Genomic DNA, 15,917 nt, shown 5'->3' with positions numbered 1-15,917 from the left:
CTAGCTAGCTTAACGTTAAACCACCATGATGGCACAGCAGGCGTTCATTTTGTGAATTCACATTTCTGTCTTTAGTAACGGCGTTAGGTTTTGTAAGCGTTGTGGCAATAATGCAATGATGCGTTGAGAGAAAATGTACTTTTAATACTTAAGTATTTTTAAAAGCATGTACTTCAGTACTTTAACTTAAGTAAAAATTTGACTGGACAACTTTCACTTGTATTGGAGTAACATTTGACCAGTGGGATCTGTACTTTGACTTAAATAATGAAGTTGGGTACTTTGTCCACCTCTGACTTTTACCCGAGTATTTATTTCGAAACACAATTGCACTTATATTTGACTAAAGAATGTTGGTCCTTTTCACACCTCTGTATCGAGATTCCCAGATGGTTGAATGCAAGTATTTGTTCCCTTATGATTTCTGAGACTAAAAAGGAAAATGTACATCCATTTTAAAGTTTCCCAGAAACAGGAAACCAATAGAAAACATATGGTATAATCAGCAGGAAAGGAAAAAAAAACTTTCCATCTTTCTTGGATTCCAGAGTTGATCTGGAGAGCGCAGTGTATGACATCTGGCAGAGTTATAACAGATATGGCAAGAGGAACAGGGAAGGCTGTGTATGTTACAGCGTAGAGGATCCAAAAGCCGGTTAGATGATATGGAATTATTTGGAGACAGTTATAAATGCACAAAGGTTGGGCAAGTTATTAGAGAATATCTGGGAAGGGTGATGATATCTGCTATTAATGTTAATATCTTAGTGTATATTATTTGACCATTTTTGTTTCTTGTGGTACTGAAGGAGCATCTGTGGAAAAAATAAACCTCAACTGTACATAATCTATCCAGAAATCCAGATATATAGCATGAGAAAAATTAAGGAACTTTAGAAATCTGTTAAACCAATAAGAACCTTTACACTGCGATATGAATCATGAAAATATTACTGTAACAAAATATTACGCCACCACCTGGAACCAGCAGTTTCATTCATGGTTTTCATGAATAGTTTCATCTTTGTTATAAGCTCTGATGATTGATATATACAATATTATACACACTTTATTCATCGTAAGACAGTAAACCAATATTCCCACTGCCTTCCCTGACTATGTAACTTAAGCACATATAAATACTGTAGGAGTGTGAAAATTACATCTCATATAAGAAACATGTGAATAAGCGTGATGATGGACATGGAAGAAGAAATGACAAGAAAGTGAGAGACCAAGGAAGAAAAGGAAAGAGGAAAAAGGACGAGGCATCCTAAACAGGCCTCTGATTTACTCCCACACACGTCTCTCCCCCCTTTTTTCCATGTCCAGTCCTTCCCACATCATAACGAACACGGTGCGTTTATGACCAGAGTAGCCCTCGCTCCTTTTACTCAGCTCGTTCTAAATGGCTCTGTTCAGCCTTCGCTGTTAAACAGCTCATAAAAAAAGAAAGAAAAAAAAACACAGGCCACACACACAATCTCTCTCGCTCTGTCTCTCTAGGACATTAATGTGTTATTTTAAATCCCAAAATGAGATAGTTTAGCTAGCTAGCTAAGATAGATAGATAGATAGATAGATAGATAGATAGATAGATAGATAGATAGATAGATAGATAGATAGATAGATGTCTCTGGAGTTTACACAGAGGGTGGAAATGCCTTCTTGATGAGACACACTAAAGGAAAATGGCCAGATTGTTTTGAACTGACAGAAAGGATAAAGTAACTCAAATAACCACTCTTTATAACCGTGGTGAGCAGAAAAGCATCTCAGAATGCAAAAAAAAGTCACAAATTCAAATTACTCTCATACTGATAATATTTTAAATGGTTTTTGGCTTTGACTCTGATGTAACTGATAAGCGTACGATTAGTTGAGTTTTACAGAAAATCCTAAGGAGGATTTTCTGTAAAACTCAATCCAGCTATCCAAATCTAGTTCTTCTGTTAGTTCCTTAGATTTGTTCTAGAAACATATATATATATGTTATTTAGCAGCTGGGAGGTCCGTATCGTGAAATACTGTGACCGAGGTCTTGAAAGTACTGACTGAAACCCTCTGGGCTGAGGTCAGTATTCAAGGCCAAGGTCACGGTATTTCACCATACGGACCGACCTTAAGCTGGCAAATAATATATTTATTTTTTTCTTTAACAAATTCTAACAGAAAACGAGAGCGCCCGAAAGGGAAAACTGAGCTGAGGTGAGCCGCCATTTTGAATCCTCATTCATGGCTGTAATGCAAATTGCTTTTTCCTCGGTATACAAGTGCACTTCCATGGCAGGAAAAAAACTACATTTTGCCCCCTATGTAGTCCCCTATTTATACAAAACTGAGTCATTCAGGATTCAGCCATGTTTTTGCTCGATGTTAGCAAGTTAGAGGTTTTTAGCTTTCTCCTGAAATGTTTTATTTTATTTCTTCTTCCTCAGGGTAGTAAAACTCGCTTTTGCTGTGAACACTGTCGTTATCGCTATCCATGCTGTAAAATTAATGCTATTTTGAATCCTCATTCACGGCTGTAATGCAAATGGCTTCCTCCTCGGTATACGAGTGCACTTCCATGGCAGGAAAAAAACTACATTTTGCCGCCTATGTAGTCCCCTATTTATACAAATAGGAGTCATTCAGGATTCAGCCATGTTTTTGCTCGGCATTAGCAAGCTAGAGGTTTTTAGCTTTCTCCTGAAATGTTTTATTTTATTTCTTCTTCCTCAGGGTAGTAAAACTCGCTTTCGCTGTGAACACTGTCGTTATCGCTATCCATGATGTAAAATTAACGGTATTCTCCTGAGAAATGCTGGCAATAATTTATAAGATTTTTGATAATCTTATAAATACATCTTATTAAAAAAAAAGATAAATGTTGACAAAAAATTCTACTATGTTGTTGTTGTGAACGAGCGAGTCGCCAGAGGTCCATAACTGGGGTCCGTACTGTAGGATACGGATCCACTCGCCAGCCATTCAGAGCGCAGGATTTGATGGAAACCGCACTGCGAAAAAAATAGAGGATTTACACGATTGTGCGAACATATGAAGTTTATCTTCAAGTGGTGAACATATTCATAAGTGAGTGAAGCGAATGAGTGAAATTATTTTCAATACGATAAGATAAACTTCATATCTCTGTGCCACCATGTAATGTTCTTTATACTATATGGACACATCCACAAAAAAACGCAAGTTAATCAAAATAATTTTAATTTTGAATCAGTTCGCCATTTTGACAACAGGCGGCTAGTCAGCAGGAAAACACTAGGAGTGATGTCATCGGAGTGAAATATTGGGAATTATTTTTTTCGCAGTTTGGTTTCCATCAAGGGCGGCACGGTGGTGTAGTGGTTAGCGCTGTCGCCTCACAGCAAGAAGGTCCTGGGTTCGAGCCCTGGGGCCAGCGAGGGCCTTTCTGTGTGGAGTTTGCATGTTCTCCCCGTGTCCGCGTGGGTTTCCTCCGGGTGCTCCGGTTTCCCCCACAGTCCAAAGACATGCAGGTTAGGTTGACTGGTGACTCTAAATTGACCGTAGGTGTGAATGTGAGTGTGAATGGTTGTCTGTGTCTATGTGTCAGCCCTGTGATGACCTGGCGACTTGTCCAGGGTGTACCCCGCCTTTCGCCCGTAGTCAGCTGGGATAGGCTCCAGCTTGCCTGCGACCCTGTAGAAGGATAAAGCGGCTAGAGATAATGAGATGAGATGAGATGAGAGGTTTCCATCAAATCCTGCGCTCTGATTGGCTGGCGAGCGGGTCCGTATCCTATGGTACAGACCCCGGTTACGGACCTCTGGCGACTCGCTCGTTCACAACAACAACAAACATAGTAGCAATTTTTGTTAACATTTATCTTTTTTATAAGATTTATTTATAAGATTTTTATCAAAAATCTTATAAATTTTTGCCAGCATTTCTCAGGAGAATAGCATTAATTTTACAGCATGGATAGTGATAACGACAGTCTTCACAGTGAAAGCGAGTTTTACTACCCTGAGGAAGAAGAAATGAAAGAAAACATTTCAGGAGAAAGCTAAAAACCTGTAACTTGCTTATGCTGAGCAAAAACATGACTGAATCCTGAATGACCCAATTTTATATAAATAGGGGACTACATAGGCGGCAAAATGTATTTTTTTTCCCTGCCATGGAAGTGCACTTGTATACCGAGGAGGAAGCAATTTGCATTACAGCCATGAATGAGGATTCAAAATGGCGGCTCACCTCCGCCTGGTTTTCCCTTTCGGGCGCTCTCCTTTTCTGTTAGAATTTGGTAAAGAAAAAAATACATTTATTATTTATCAGCTTAAAGGAACAGTCCACCGTATTTCCATAATGAAATATGCTCTTATCTGAATTGAGACGAGCTGCTCCGTACCTGTCCGAGCTTTGCGCGACCTCCCAGTCAGTCAGACGCAGTCAGATGCGCTGTCACTCCTGTTAGCAATGTAGCTAGGCTCAGTATGGCCAATGGTATTTTTTGGGGCTGTAGTTAGATGCGACCAAACTCTTCCGCGTTTTTCCTGTTTACGTAGGTTTATATGACCAGTGATATGAAACAAGTTCAGTTACACAAATTGAAACGTAGCGATTTTCTATGCTATGGAAAGTCCGCACTATAATGACAGGCGTACTAACACCTTCTGCACGCTTCGGCAGCGCATTGATACGGAGCTCAGATATCAATGCGCTGCCGAAGCGCGCAGAAGGTGTTAGTACGCCTGTCATTATAGTGCAGACTTTCCATAGCATAGAAAATCGCTACGTTTCAATTTGTGTAACTGAACTTGTTTCATATCACTGGTCATATAAACCTACATAAACAGGAAAAACGCAGAAGAGTTTGGTCGCATCTAACTACAGCCCCCAAAAATACCATTGGCCATACTGAGCCTAGCTACATTGCTAACAGGAGTGACAGCGCGTCTGACTGCGTCTGACTGACTGGGATTTCGCGCAAAGCTCGGAGAGGTATGGAGCAGCTCGTCTCAATTCAGATAAGAGCATATTTCATTATGGAAATACGGTGGACTGTTCCTTTAAGGTCGGTCCGTATGGTGAATACCGTGACCTCGGCCTTGAATACTGACCTCTCCCCAGAGGGCCTCGGCCAGTACTTTCAAGACCTTGGTCACGGTATTTCACGATACGGACCTCCCAGCTGGTAAATAACATATATATATATATATATATATATATATATATATATATATATATATATATATATTGCTTATTCTACATGTATTACGTCACTCTACCCAGTGGAGAATGAGCGTTGAATATGGTTTACGATATTGCATGGCTGTCAAGACAACATGACGTCATACGTCGGAGATGTAAAATTTCCACGCTAGCGAGTGATTGTAACAATTTATAAACAAACATGGCCGCCAGGTTTGCTTCGTTAAATACGAATATTTTGAGAGAATTTTGAAAGAGAACGATGCGTTGAACACCCGAAAGGAATGTGTATGTATTATAATAATATTGGCTGGATTTTTGTTGTGGTACGTCAGATATATTCCATTCAGCTACTCATCTTCAACTGGTTCAGTATTATGCTAGCTGAATGGAATATATCTGATGTACCATGAAAAAAAAAATCCAGCCAATTTTATTTAAATATGTCACTCAGATCCGCAATGTATTTCATACGAAAAATGCGAGTTTTTCAACACGAGAAGATAAACTTCATATCTCCAAGCCAACGTGTGATTTTCTTTTCAGTATATGCACATTCACAAAATACCCAAATTTATCAAAACAATTCATTGATTTCCTCACAAGCGTCATATAGAGATTTGTGTCACGGTTTTGAATGTCCATGTCCCGGATGTAGCACGTATGAAAAATATGAGTGGCGTATTTCCCAGTAAAACACTCGTGTCCAAATAATATAATACAGTAAAAATAGAAATGCTTCAAGATGCTACGAACTCGTAACTATCCAATGTACTGCTTAGTAGCCCTTTTCTTCTGTGTGTAATTTGGGAATTCATAATTTTCTTTATGAATAGCTTGTGTATGAATTCACTCGTCTTTTCTTCTTTACTGTAGTTCCGTTCTGTTCTTTCTTCAGCTGTGGTGCCCTTGTTTCTGTTTAGTTGCTGAAAACAGTCTTAAATAGTTTGTATCACTGTACCACCTCTTTTAATCGATGCGTTCACATTATATTCAGTCTCACTTGTAAGTTGTTTATAAACATTTTTATAAATTATTTATCACTTTCATTCTTTCTCTCTTTTTCCTTTTTTTCTTTGTCCCTTGCTTGCATTAGTAGCATATGAGTAGTGGTCTTTCTTTCTTTCTTTCTTTCTTTCTTTCTTTCTTTCTTTCATTTCAAAATTTATTTTCTTTCTTTCATTTCAAAATTTATTTTTCTTTCTTTCTTTCATTTCAAAATTCCTCTCTTTCTTTCATTTCATTTCAAAATTCCTCTTTCTTTCTTTCTTTCTTTCTTTCTTTCTTTCATTTCAAAATTCCTTTCTTTCATTTCATTTCAAAATTCCTCTTTCTTTCTTTCTTTCTTTCTTTCTTTCTTTCTTCCTTTTCATTTCAAAATACCTCTTTCTTTCTTTCTTTCTTTCATTTAATTTAAACATTCTTTCTTTCCAAAATTCCTTTTTCTTCCTTTCTTCCTTTCTTTTATTCATTTCAAAATTTCTCTTTCTTTCTTTCTTTCTTTCTTTTCATTTCAAAATGTTTCTTTCTTTCTTTTTTCTTTCTTTCTTTCATTTAATTTAAACATTCTTTCTTTCCAAAATTCCTCTTTCTTTCTTTCTTTCTTTCTTTCTTTTATTCATTTCAAAATTCCTCTTTCTTTCTTTCTTTCTTTCTTTCTTTCTTTCTTTCTTTCTTTCTCCCATTATGTTATAGTGGTGTTGACCTCCATCTTTGTTCTACTCTGCACCTCTTACCTACACAGAGCCGAGAAATCTGCAGCTCATATTGCAGGTGCTGTAACCGGAGTGTTTATCCGTCCTAGTGAAAGGAGAACTGAAGTGTAACACATGTCCTGCATTAGTCACGTGAACGTGAAGGCCGATGTCCAAAACAAGCTCAACAACGAAAACAAGCTGTACAGAAGGAGTTCAAGAGCAGAGCGATTTAATCCTGACATGATTGTGTTGTTGCACGCTGGGGGTAGTGTTAATGCTATAATCTGTAATGTATTTTAATGAATCATACTGTGTTTTTGATTCATGTCATAAGCAGAATTTCTAGCAGCAGTCCTAACCTCAGAGTTAGAGTTAGGAACATCATCAGCAGACATGGCAAAGAGAAATACACTCACCAGCCAAATTACTGGGAACAATCTGCTGTTTTACGCAGGTATCAAATGAGCCAATCCCTTGGCAGCAGCAGCACAATGCATCAAATCACGCAGATACAAATCAAGAGCTTCAGTTAATATTCACTTCAAACATCAGAATGGGAAGAATTGTGATCTCAAAGTGTGACTTTCTTTCACTGTGGCATGGGTGTTGGTTTGAGCCAGATGGGCTGGTTTGAGTATTTCAGAAACTGCTGCTCTCCTGGGGTTTTCACACACAACAATCTCTAGAGTTTACACAGAATGGTGCGAAAAACCATTGAATGAGCGACAGTTCTGTGGGTGGAAACAAACACCTTGCTGATAAGAGAAGTCAGAGGAAAATGGACAGATTGGTTCGAGCTGCCAGGAAGGATATAGCAACTCATAGCAACTCTTTACAACCGTAGTGAGCAGAAAAGCATCTCAGCATGCAACAGCAGAAGACCACATTGGGTTCCAGTCCTGCAGCCAAGAACAGGAATCTTAGAATCAAGAACAAGTTCCTATTAATGTAATATAACTCATCTCATCTCATTCATCTCATTATCTCTAGCCGCTTTATCCTTCTACAGGGTCGCAGGCAAGCTGGAGCCTATCCCAGCTGGCTACGGGCGAAAGGCGGGGTACACCCTGGACAAGTCGCCAGGTCATCACAGGGCTGACACATAGACACAGACAACCATTCACACTCACATTCACACCTACGGTCAATTTAGAGTCACCAGTTAACCTAACCTGCATGTCTTTGGACTGTGGGGGAAACCGGAGCACCCGGAGGAAACCCACGTGGACACGGGGAGAACATGCAAACTCCACACAGAAAGGCCCTCGCCGGCCCCGGGGCTCGAACCCAGGACCTTCTTGCTGTGAGGTGACAGCGCTAACCACTACACCACCGTGCCGCCCCGTAATATAACTCTTGAATTAAAATATGAACGCTCATTAGATGAAGATGAAAAGGAAGAATGGAAAACGATTTCACCGAATGCACAAATCAATGTGAGCTAGCAAGCCAGTTAGCCAAGGGGCTGTCAGTAAGCGGGTTTCCATTGCAGTTTTGTGCAAAATAGAAGTGATATTTTTTTAAAGGTCCCCAAAAAAAATTGTAAATGGTTTGTGTTTCCATTGAGTGATGTTATGGAATTAAAGTTGAGTTTTCTCCTCTCGTGATAATCATTCCAATTAAACATGGCAACAGATCTCCAAGACCTGATAAATGTTGGCACAGTGATTTCAACTGCATCCACCACAATAGCCAGGGCAGTGTTTTATCGTAGGCGACAAGGACATGTGATGCACACAATGATGGAAAGGCAAACCTCTTATACCTGGCAGTGACCATGATCAGGGATTTCTGGGAGGTCATTGCTTGCAGTGATTTTACAGAGGTACTCATCTCATCTCATTATCTCTAGCCGCTTTATCCTTCTACAGGGTCGCAGGCAAGCTGGAGCCTATCCCAGCTGGCTACAGGCGAAAGGCGGGGTACACCCTGGACAAGTCGCCAGGTCATCACAGGGCTGACACATAGACACAGACAACCATTCACACTCACATTCACACCTACGGTCAATTTAGAGTCACCAGTTAACCTAACCTGTGTGTCTTTGGACTGTGGGGGAAACCGGAGCACCCGGAGGAAACCCACGTGGACACGGAGAGAACATGCAAACTCCACACAGAAAGGCCCTCGCCAGCCCCGGGGCTCGAACCCAGGACCTTCTTGCTGTGAGGTGACAGCGCTAACCACTACACCACTGTGCCGCCCCGTAATATAACTCTTGAATTAAAATATGAACGCTCATTAGATGAAGATGAAAAGGAAGAATGGAAAACGATTTCACCGAATGCACAAATCAATGTGAGCTAGCAAGCCAGTTAGCCAAGGGGCTGTCAGTAAGCGGGTTTCCATTGCAGTTTTGTGCAAAATAGAAGTGATATTTTTTTAAAGGTCCCCCCCAAAAATTGTGAATGGTTTGTGTTTCCATTGAGTGATGTTATGGAATTAAAGTTGAGTTTTCTCCTCTCGTGATAATCATTCCAATTAAACATGGCAACAGATCTCAAAGACCTGATAAATGTTGGCACAGTGATTTCAATTGCATCCACCACAATAGCCAGAGCAGTGTTTTATCGTAGGCGACAAGGACATGTGATGCACACAATGATGGAAAGGCAAACCTCTTATACCTGGCAGTGACCATGATCAGGGATTTCTGTGAGGTCATTGCTTGCAATGATTTTACAGAGGTACTGTGGAGCCAAAACTTCACAGTGACCTGCTTAACATTTGACGTGTTATACAATGCAATAGGACCCCTTGTGGTGTTTGCTGTATCATGCATGAGGGAGCCAGTTCCAACAAAGAAGCTCATAGTTATAGCTGTTTATAAACTGGCTACCTGCATAGAGTACAGGCTGAGACTTTTGCTGCAAGCAAAACCACCGTTCACATCGTGTCATTACATTACTGACATTTAGCAGACGCTCTTATCCAGGGAGCAGTTGGCAGTTAGGTGCCCAGCTATTCCTACTGGCCTAGGGAATTGAACCAGCAACCTTTTGGTCCCAAAACTGCTTCTCTAACCACTAGGCCATGGCTTCCCCATGTCATGTGACTTAAATGTGAAAAAAAGGATTTCCATTTTGCAAAATATTGCTTTGTCGAAACTTCTGAAAAACCACCTTATGTGAGCATATAAAATTTCTCATGATCCATGAGAGTTCTTTTTTTTTAATTCACGTTTATTCATTTCTTGAGTGTTAAGCAGGTTAATGGAAACCTGTCTAGTGATAATGGCTTCTTCGGGATTTATTACCATTTTCAGAACAAAAATAAGCAAATTATCTGGCCGTAGCCTACTGTGTCCGATTGTCAGTTACTTGATATTAATTTATTTTTTTTTAGTTATAAAACTGTTGTATAAAAGCAAGCTCACACTTCTAATCATGCTGTTATACTGAATAATGTATCCTTTACTGAATGTTCAGTATAACCACACTCTTGCTCATACAATATTTCTGAATTATAAGTTGTCTTTAAAATGTATTAGGTATAATTCTGAATATTTACTGTAAAACAAGATCTTGGTGGCTACACAGATGATTTTAGAGTGAACATGGAGCAGCGTGATTCTTGCCCCAAAGGGCCTCTATTAGCAGGATGAACAGGATGCTCAGATATTGCATATTTTACATTATCTATCCATCCATCCATCCATTTTCTTCCACTTATCCGAGGTTGGGTCACGGTGCCCGTAGGTTAAGCATGGTGTTCCAGACGTCCCTCTCCCCAGCAACGCTTTCCAGTTCCTCCTGGGTGATCCCAAGGTACTCCCAGGCCAGATGAGATATATAATCTCTCCAGCATGTTCTGGGTCTACCCCAAGGTCTCCTCCCAGTTGGATGTGCCCGGAAAACCTCCAAAGGAAAGCATCCAGGAGGCATCCTAATCAGATGCCTGAACCACCTCAGCTGACTGCTGTCGACATGAAGGAGCAGTGGCTCTACTCCAAGATCCCTCTGGATGTCTGAACTCCTCACCATATCTCTAAGGGCGAGCCCAGCCACCCTACGGAGAAAGCTCATTTCAGCCACCTGTATTCACGATCTCATCCTTCTGATCACTACCCAAAGCTCATGACCATAGGCAAGGGTTGGAACATAGATCGATTGGTAAATTAAAAGTTTTGCCTTCTGGTTCAGCTCCCTCTTCACCACGACGGACCGGTACAACGTCCACATTATTGCTGACGCCACCCCAATCCGCCTGTCCATCTCACACTCCATTTTACCATCACTCATGAACAAGATCCCGAGATACTTGAACTCCTTCACTCGGGGCAGCAACTCACTCCCAACTCGGAAGGAGCACTCCACCGTTTTCCAGCAGAGAACCATTGCCTCAGATTTTTCACATTAATATGACAAATATTAAAATGAACAAAACGTTAGTATATGTTATGTCACATCCACTTCCAGAAACAGTAGTTACTAAGAGAAGTATGTAACACTTACAACATGATGTTAGAATATAAGAACAATAAATAAAAGTATTAATAAGCTTGTACTGTTGCCACGGGCGGCACGGTGGTGTAGTGGTTAGCGCTGTCGCCTCACAGCAAGAAGGTCCTGGGTTCGGGCCCCGGGGCCGGCGAGGGCCTTTCTGTGTGGAGTTTGCATGTTCTCCCCGTGTCCGCGTGGGTTTGCTCCGGTTTCCCCCACAGTCCAAAGACATGCAGGTTAGGTTAACTGGTGACTCTAAATTGACCATAGGTGTGAATGGTTGTCTGTGTCTATGTGTCAGCCCTGTGATGACCTGGCGACTTGTCCAGGGTGTACTCCGCCTTTCGCCCGTAGTCAGCTGGGATAGGCTCCAGCTTGCCTGCGACCCTGTAGAAGGATAAAGTGGCTAGAGATAATGAGATGAGATACTGTTGCCACGATATCAACTATGTATACACAGACATGTAGTAGCTATGGATTAGCCGGCCCAGTGCTTGAGTTTTACCAGGAATCTCATTTTAGGAACACATATTATCAGCTTTTAAATGATGTTTTATTTAGAGTGTGAGCCTTTCAAAGATTTACAGTTACAGCATCAGTGCCAAAGCAACCAGAGTAGGAGATTGTTTTGGAGAGTGTTTGGGTCAGAGCAGCAAGGCAGAACCGAGAAGAACTCAGAACACAGAAGGAGCGCCAGAGAGAACCAGCAGAAATGAAAAGGCTCCATGTTTACTAATGCTTTAATCTAGAGAGAAGCTAAGCCAAATAAAATAAAACGTTTCCCCACTGCTGAGTCCCATAGACCACAGACAATAAAACCGAGTAGCTCTCAAGAGGTGACTTTCCGGTCACTCTTGACAGCAATAATGCACTGAATGCGCAGAAAATGTGTAGTGATCATGATTTAAGCCAATAACAGTATGAGGCTGATGTTTGTTATACGTCTTTGATGAAGCAGCCATGCTGAGCAGATTTACAGTTACAGTATCAGAGCCAAAGCAACCAGGAGGAGGAGGAGGAGAGAGCTCTGGAGTGTGTGTGCGTTTAGGTCAGAGCACAGAAATGGCAAAGAAAGGCCAAGAATCTAATGACTAAGTTTGATGGTCTGTAGAACATGTCATGGTCCTTCAGGCTGCGTCGAGATTCTTTGTCACACAATGTTTTAAAAGAACCTAAACTGTGTCTTAAACTACTGAGGAACACATCAGGAAAAGTCGAAATTCATGAATAAACACAAATACTGCATTGAAATGCATTATAAACTGAGAAAAGCATGGATGATTGCTGCAGCTGTAAGTGGGAATGATGACAGAGAGCAGGCATGGATATTTTCCTCCTACACACAATGACTCACTAGTTAAAGACTCTGCTTTTGTTCTCATCTCTCACTGGTAGGGTTACGTAACACAGTGCGTGTGTGCGTGTTCACTGTTACCTGCATCTGCCAGGTGCAGATTATTTCACAATCACCACCCTGTGTTATAAAGTGCATGGAAAAAACAGAATTGTGCAAGAATACGCTGACATGTACAGTGCAGATGTACAGGAATGAATGAAGTACAGTTAGCAGCTTTTCTCTGGAAATACTAACACAATTATCAGCAGTTGCTTCCCACGAAAAACAAAAAGTACAAACTCAAATCAGAAAAAGTTGGGATGGTACGTTGAAATCGAAATTAAAACTGAAGACAATGATTTGTAAATAATCATTGACCTGTATTGCATTCAAAACTATACAACAGGACCTTATTTGTTGTTTTACCTCATGAATTCTATTGTTTTTTGCTTTGTCCAAATAAACACATTTCAATTTTGATTCTTACATTTGTAAAAAAAAAAAAAAAAAGTTGGGATGATAAAACACTTTGTAATTTTGCCATTCCTTCTCACAACACTTCAAAGATGTTTAGGGACTGAAGACACCAAGTGATGAAGTGTTTCAGGTGTTATTTTGTTCCATTCTTCCTGCAAACAGGTCTTAAGGTGTGCAACATTACCGGGTCGTTGTCATATTTTTCATTTAATTTCAAAAATAACACATTCTCTAGGGCGGCACGGTGGTGTAGTGGTTAGCGCTGTTGCCTCACAGCAAGAAGGTCCTGGGTTCGAGCCCCGGGGCCGGCGAGGGCCTTTCTGTGCGGAGTTTGCATGTTCTCCCCGTGTCTGCGTGGGTTTCCTCCGGGTGCTCCGGTTTCCCCCACAGTCCAAAGACATGCAGGTTAGGTTAACTGGTGACTCTAAATTGACCGTAGGTGTGAATGTGAGTGTGAATGGTTGTCTGTGTCTATGTGTCAGCCCTGTGATGACCTGGCGACTTGTCCAGGGTGTACCCCGCCTTTCGCCCGTAGTCAGCTGGGATAGGCTCCAGCTTGCCTGCAACCCTGTAGAAGGATAAAGCGGCTAGAGATAATGAGATGAGATGAGACACATTCTCTATTGAGGACAAGCACCCTCTTCTTCCACAGCCCTGCCTTTGTAATGTGTGCAAAATGTAGTTTTGCATTGTTTTGTTGAAATTTCCCTGGAAAAGATGTCGTCTTGAAGGCTACATACCGTGTGTTGCTCCAAAATATCAGTGTATTTTTCTGCATTAATGCTCCATCACAGAAGTGCAAGTTACCTTTAGCAAGGGCACTGACACAACCCCATACCATTTACTTGTTGCTGTTAACAGTCTAGATGGTCCATTTTTCCTTTGGTCCAGAGAACACTGCGTCCATTTCTTCCAAAAATGACCTGGAATACTGATTTGTCTCAACACAATACACATTTCTACTGTGTGATGGGTCCATCTCAGATGCCTCAGTGCCCAGAGAAGTCAACGGAGCTTCTGGACACAGTTAACATAAGGCACAGTAATTTTTTAACTGGCATTTGTGGATATAACTCTGTATTGTAGTGCTTGACAAAGGTTTGCCAAAGTAATCCCGAGCCCAAGTGGTTATATCAGCTATAGATGAATGATGGTTCTGTTTAGGGATCGAAGATCATGGGTGTTCAGCTTAGGCTTGCGGTCTTGCCCTTTACGTACCGAAATTCCTCCAGATTCCTTGATTCATTTAATGATATTATGCACTATAAAGGGTGAAATATTCAAATTTCTTCTTATCTTTCTTAGAGGAACACTGTTTTTAAAACACTTCAAGAATTTTCCCACACATTTGTTAACAAACTGGAGATCCTCAGCTCATGCTCCTCAAACACTAGGCCTTTCCTGGATACTGAGTTTTGTACTAAATCATGATTACAACCACATCATTATTTAATTGTTTTACCTCATTACTAGCCCTAAATTGCTCCCATCCCAACTTTTTTTGGAATGTGTTGCAGGCTTGAAACGAAGGAACGGATGTATATTTACAAATGAAATGAAGTTTACCAGACAAAACATGAAATATCTTGGGTTCATACTGTCTGCAAATAAATACAAGTCAAAGTAAATTTAGAAAAATCACTGCCTTCTTTTTATTTAATTATTATTTGCAATTTCTATGCTGTCTCAACTTTTTCTGATTTGGGGTTGTATATGAAATATATTCAGAAATACTTTTCTAAAACGCTGAAGCAGTCACTCTTAAGTTATATTTATCAGTTCTTTTGAAATGTTGATATACTTAGTATACTTCTACTCCTACTATCCTTATAGCAATAATAAAATTCACAAGTTGGTCTCCATTATCAAAATGTCTCGTGTCTATTTTGTTGTATTTTGTCTCCCCCTAGTGGTTAAGCAGAGAAAAACATCACACAAATATCAAAGTTGAAATGTATATAGGTGGATAAGGCGCCATACCATAAATCCGGGGACCCGGGTTCGATTCCGACCCGAGGTCATTTCCTGATCCCTCCCCATCTCTCTCTCTCCTGCTCATTTCCTGTCTCTACACTGTCCTATCCAATAAAGGTGAAAAAAGCCCCCCAAAAAATCTTTTAAAAAAAAACACGTTAAATTCAAGTTTATATGGTAACAAAGCAAATGCAAAATGTTTCAAGTCTGGAGTTTAGTACTCAATTTAAAAAAAAAAAAATTACTGATTACAAATGATTAACCACGATGACCATGTAATTCATTTCATTACACATCATTAATATCTTCTTAGAATGTGTGTTGAAGTGGTTATGTTTTTGCTGTTCTAAAATGTTAGAACTATGAGAATTAAAAAAAAAAAATCAAAATCAAGTAACCCAGCAACAAGAAAAGGTTAGCACATTCATATTCAAGAACACATTAGTACTACTTTTTATTTACTGTTTAAAGGAGTTTGAAACTTACCAGTTTGCATCATTAAAAATTGTCATCATTGCACAATCTCAGAACCATTAACATTGCTTTTGTACCTTTTATTTAGGAATGGAATTTTCTTTAAAAAAAAAAGGTACATGGCCATATTTCCAAGTGAAAGATACGTATTAAAGAGATCATCAGCAACCCAGTGAATGACTATTTATTTATTACTAGTTAGTTCTTGCTGCATCATCATTTACTTGACTTCTATTAATGAAGAATGGTTCAATTCTAATGGAGAAAACATCTCATCTCATCTCATTATCTCTAGCCGCTTTATCCTTCTACAGGGTCGCAGGCAAGCTGGAGCCTATC

The sequence above is a fragment of the Neoarius graeffei genome, chromosome 26 (assembly GCF_027579695.1).
Source record: "Neoarius graeffei isolate fNeoGra1 chromosome 26, fNeoGra1.pri, whole genome shotgun sequence".
Lineage (NCBI taxonomy): Eukaryota > Metazoa > Chordata > Actinopteri > Siluriformes > Ariidae > Neoarius > Neoarius graeffei.
This window is presented reverse-complemented; position numbering follows the sequence as displayed.